This window comes from Streptopelia decaocto (assembly GCF_964273445.1).
Source record: "Streptopelia decaocto genome assembly, chromosome: Z".
In the NCBI taxonomy this organism is placed as follows: Eukaryota; Metazoa; Chordata; class Aves; order Columbiformes; family Columbidae; genus Streptopelia; species Streptopelia decaocto.
This window is the reverse complement of record NC_138657.1, coordinates 29,245,289-29,251,288: the sequence shown is the minus strand read 5'-3', so window position 1 is coordinate 29,251,288 and position 6,000 is coordinate 29,245,289.

Sequence of the window (6,000 nt, the reverse complement as noted above, 5' to 3'; positions counted from 1 at the left end):
TAATCCTAACTGGAAAGAGACAGTCTATTTGACCTAACATTGTTCATCTCTGTCCTGAAATTATACATCTATCCTCTGTCTTCAGCACTGGTCATCATCAACTAGATTTGCACGTGAAGAATTGCCTCTTGAGATGCCCATTTCTTCAAGAAAGGTGCATGAATAGATTTAATTTGGTTTTGACTATTGGAATTAGAAAGTGTGTGTAGACTTCCAAACACAAGGAGGGCTTTCATACCTGATAGCTTGTATATATTTCAGTTAAAAAAAAGCCCAAACAAAAACAACCAAAAACTATCTTAACCTAGAAGGCTTGTTTTGCTTATCTCTGTCCATTACAGCGCAACCAGTGACTCTCTTCATGGCTTCTGTAGGAAACTTAGGAGAGAAATAAACATGAATTTCATCATCGGTGATCATGCATGAAGGAATATTTAATCCATAGTGAAATTCAAACTTTTAACAATTAGTAGCATGTAATAATCTAATATGAATGAATTTTCCATTTACATGTTATGTCTCACTGCAGAGAATAACTTTTTCTTTTGAGCTATTTTCATGGATGGACTCAGAGAGTTTTGCTTTGGATTAGTTTCATTTGAAGTTACAGAGAAAGAAATAGCAAGAAATTAAGCAGTGGTCAGGTTTTCTCTCCACAGAGCAATGTAATTACTGCCTATTGTAGCAACCCAGCCTTACCAAAAGAAAGTGAGGGAAAGGATCTAGCACCTTTGATTTCTTTGAGCCTAGTGGGGCTGAAAAGACAAGGGAGGAAAAGCCTCTATTTTCCTAGGATGACTGTGGATCTTTCCATGTTAAACAGTCTCATTTGCCCCTTTGTTTCTGAGGAAGTGTTACTTCCATATCTGAAAGTGGAATTTAGGATTCAGAGACTTCTATTTGCATGTCACTTAGCCAACTCTGCATTTCTGTTCTCGTTCATTAAAAAGTAAGGTATTTTTCAGGATTCCTAACACCTTAAAAATGGAACAGAATTAAAAAAAGATAACTAAGATTATAATGAAAATCATAATTAAAGCATTCCTGTAAAAGATGAAATTCATAAGCATTTATCGTTAACAGCTTACGCTATTCAAAACCATTACAGATTTTGAGAATTGGCAACATGACGGAGTGTCTTTAGAACAGGATTTTTTTCTGTTATTTCTGGGTTTGGAGTACTCCTGTTAGAACAGCATGAGGATGACTGCTCACACTTCCAAACTAGGCCCAACAGTCATTATTGGTCTTTTCAGCATCTCCCTGGCTATTCAGTTGATCAATACAGACAAGCTTTTAAAAAGCCTGTCAGATGCTCATACCTCCTTTGCTGCCAATACTTAATAATTTGTGTAAATGCACTTTAGGTATTTCACTATTGGTTTATAAACTGGTCAGTTTTCCCTCTTGCAGGATGAAGATGCTTCATCCGTATGGCTTCCACTTCAGTCATGGTCTGGAGTACATGAAAGAAATCAACAAAACTGTGGAAGTCTTTTGTGAGCTCACTGTCTCAACTGCTAACATTTCCATTGAATGAAAAATTCTGTGTATCCCAGGAGATATCTTTGTCTTTAAAATGTACCTCGGCTTTGATAAAGAGCTTTCATGTCACATTGTGCCTCATTTTTTGAGAACGCCAAAGCATAAAATTGTGTTGTTTTTAAATATATTGCAAGTTTCTTGATTTCTTTGTCTTGGACTAAGTTTTTAAAAATATAGATTACACTTTTCCACTTCAGAGGTTATAATGATATCTGAGAAGCACAGTCTACATGATGCTTGTTACTAAGTTCATTACCTGTAGTTTTTAATTTACAAGAATAAGAGTGAATGACATTCAGCAGCACTAAATATTTTACCACAAGGAAAAGGAATATGTAACAATGGTCTATAATTCGCCCAGATTTGGCACTTGACTATGTGTACCTGTGGCAGGTACACCTCCCCTTCCCTCCACCTTTTCTCTCCCTCCAAAAGCACCAGAAACTTCTATAGTGATGGACTAGACCACTGTGCTCATGTACACACCTCTTAGTTGGGTGACCTTATACAGTCCTTGGTGGCCTTATATGACCACAGCTCAGATTCAGCTAGGGTATCAGTGGAGCCCACTAGAGACCTCATTTTGAGTTGGTCTCCTTGGAGCTACAGTTCAGCGGTTGAAGAATCTCACCTTAGATCAGGGTTGCCGCCTAAGGCAACCTCTTGAGGTTGAGGAGCCTCATTTTATATAGGTGAGTGACTGGACATTTTGAATCACCATTCTAAAGTTTTGGGGATCCCCTGAGTCTGAGTTGGCTGTGTAGTAATTGGATTCCCCTTGGTATCTTGAACCTGAGGCTTACTGAATGTTTGTTGGAGTGTAAAGTAATTTTTATTAAGAGTACATTTTATTCTCAGTTTATCACCAGTTAAATGATTTTGTTTGGAAGAGGAAAAATGAATTCCCCTTTGAGTTTGCCATCTGCCTGGGTTGATTTTTTTGTGTGCCTCTGTGACATCAGCTATCCTATATGCTTCACATGAAGTGTATGCCTGCACATATAACTGGGTAAACAGCTGAAAATACCATCAAAGTCATAAAAAGTGCAAATGAAGGCACAATAGAGAAAGGCAGAGCGGGGAAAGAGCTGGGGGGGAAGAATCGCTACCACAGTCCATCTGCTGGAGGCCTCCCAGAGCCACTCCACTCTGCATGCCACCTTGCATCATGTCCTTTACCTGCCTGCACACTCTATGCTTCCCTTCCTGATGGCAGGGAGATGGCGAGGTTCATGAACAGGTACAGATACAAAAGGAAGACATGAAGTGCCAAGCTGTGATTGTGATTCTTTGAGCTATATGGTGGCTTGCAGAGGTGGTAAAGTTTGTTGTCAGTGAGTGGAGAAATTTACGTAGGTTTAATTAACTGATTTTCATGGTGATGTGTTCAGCATGATACCTGTGTATTACACTGTTTTCAATGAGATGCTTCTATATTACTTGTTGATTCTATTTTACTTGAGCTCTACTTTCCAAGTAAACTGCACAGTTTGTGCTAAGTTGCTTAAACTGTCCAAATGTAAAACAGACAAAGGTGAATAAGACTGTTAATGGAGCCATAGAGGATGTCATTCACTCCCTTAACCGGCCATAATATTGAGAAGATTTGTTAATATATGGAAGAACTACAGAAAATAAATACTCTGTCTTCAGAGTAAGGTCTGAATAGTGTGCATTGAAGAGTAAATAATACCCGAGGCCACATACAATAATGAGGATTAGCAAATTATGGAATAATTGTTCCCGTTTATGTTCTATTTCCTAACTTTTAAATGCTTGATATTCCAAGAAAAATTCTTCCTTTAATAGGCATGTACGATTCCTAAAACTATAGAGAGGGATGGGAAAAGTGTTGCAATTTCAGATATGGGATCTGCCTGGAAAACAGCACTCCAGGGTTTCTGAGCTTCTGGACAGTTCTGCAAAGTTGCTTTCAGAGACCATATGTGTTCAAATAGCATTTAAGAGCTCTCTAGCTTATTCCACTGCCCAGTTCAGCTTCTCTGCTCTTTTGCTTCCTGGGGAAACACTAGGTCTTGATGTCGTGTGGCACCACACCTCTCGTTTCTGGTTTCCCTGTCTTTTCTAATCTGCTTCATTTAACCTCTGCATCTAGGAGTCTGAGGAGTGACCTCATTAATGTTTATAAATATGTAAAGGGTGAGTGTCTGGAAGATGGAGCCAGGCTCTTCTCAGTGACAACCAATGACAGGACAAAGAGCAATGGGTACAAACTGGAGCACAGGAGGTTCCACTTAAATTTGAGAAGAAACTTCTTCACAGTGAGGGTGACAGAGCACTGGAACAGGCTGCCCAGGGGGGTTGTGGAGTCTCCTTCTCTGGAGACGTTCAAAACCTGCCTGAACACATTCCTGTGTAACTTCATCTAGGTGTTCCCGCTCCGGCAGGGGGATTGGACTAGATGATCTTTTGAGGTCCCTTCCAATCCATAACGTTCTGTGATTCTGTGATCTGTTATTTGTTATCTTTGTGCTGTTGTGTTAGGAACATTTGACTGAACCATGACCCGGTTGTCTAACACTGCAGACATAGTCTGTTTTGCAGGCCATACCTGTGCCATGGCAGTGTTACACACTGTACTTCATGCCAGTGCCTGAGATTTGTGTGACAGAACTTCTTTAACAGCAGAAATGAGGTAGAAGCCAAAGACAATAACACTCACTGAATACACAAAGGATTGCCTGCACATGAAGGCAGAAATCTGGCCTTTGTAGGCATCACATTGGCAAATATTACAAGACTTTTATATGGCTTGATTCAAAACTGAATGCTAATGTGAAAATTTCAATTTATTTTCAATATTACTTGTTACCTACTTGTATCACATCACTAGAAACATGAAGATTTCAAAGAAAACGAAGATGCAAACCTTTGCAGCAGACCGGTCAAATCCCAAGTCATGCAAAAAAAAAAAAAAAGGAGCCATATGTCCAAACTATATGCTGTACTTAGCAGGCCAAGGTAGTCACTACCACAAGAGATACGCACAACAGAGTGAATAAGAGAGTGGGCAGGATAAGGATTACTGACAAACGTCAGTGCATAAACCTGCAGCCACAAAAGCAAACAAAAAGGTGAGCACACTGATCTGAATGGGAACTCCCTGTCTGTCTAGTGAGACATATTCAGTTCTGGATGAGGCTGTTCCAGTTCAGCTCAGGAGCCTGTCAACACTGAAAACCAAATATCCTGACTCCTATGAACAGAGACCTGGTGTGTGTAAGCAAGATAAGTTTGTCTCTTTCAATGGCTGAACAACATTTCATCAGCCCCATAAGGGCTTCGTGATACTCTGGGTACAAATATTTGATGGGCAGATGACAAACCATGGAAAAGAAAGAACACTTTTGTTAAATTAATTCTGCTTTACTAAAACACTAGATTTTGCTAGACTCAGAATATGAAGATGATATCACTTCACTACTCTAATTAGTTTTATAATTGTGTAATGTAAATGTAGTGACAAAAATGTATAAAATCATAAACTGAAGTATTTCAGTTATCTGACTTTTTAAGCTAAAATTTTTATTCCAAATTACTTAACAGCTACATTTCTATAGAGTGCAGGGAACACTTCACAAAACGTTTCATTGACTAGAGGTAGACTGTTGGCAGGGTTTTAGGCTAAGTCTGTCTAAGCCTGCAAAACAGTAATAAAAAACTGTAAAATAACAATAATTTCTTTTGAGGGCATTCCACACCTCCTAGATGTGATTTATTCTAATGAGAGGTCAGCTGGACTATTTGTTCATTGCTGGACTATGTACTTAGCCTTGGGCTATGTTTTGGTCAATAAGGAAACAGTGTTTCAATACTTGAATTTGTATTCTCTTTAACTCTATCACAACTTTGGTATACACAATTTACATTCCGAGATAGACATAAATAAGAATAAGTGCAGGGAAACTGAAAACAAACAAACAAAACCATTTCAGCTAAAATGTGACTGCTTCCAATTAAATTGGAGTTTTGAGTCTGACTTCAGGAAAGTGAGAAGCTTTAACCTCTGTCAAGAATGACAGACAACAGTTCTACAGGGAGCACTGAAAATCTGTCTCCTTTGGTTTGTTGATTTGAAGTTAGCTTCTGCCTTTTGAGTTTATGCTGATATTTTAACAATTGCTAAATAACTGTTGATAGGATAGCAGTGAGCATGTACCCAACAATGTGTAACTCCAAGATTACTCATGATCAGCAAGAATTTACCTAGTGAAACTTTGGGTCACCCTGCATTCCTTGTCTTCCATGAACATAAGGAGTATTTTTATTCTGCCGTAAAACAGAAGTGAGATTTAACACTTTACGGGGACCGTATGGTATTGGGACTCAAATTTTATTGCTGCAGGGTGTTGGGACCTGTTCGTAACGTGTGGTGCTCGTATACAGTTACCTGTGCTGTTAGCAAAATGCGGCGCAGAGAGGTGGCGAAGGGAA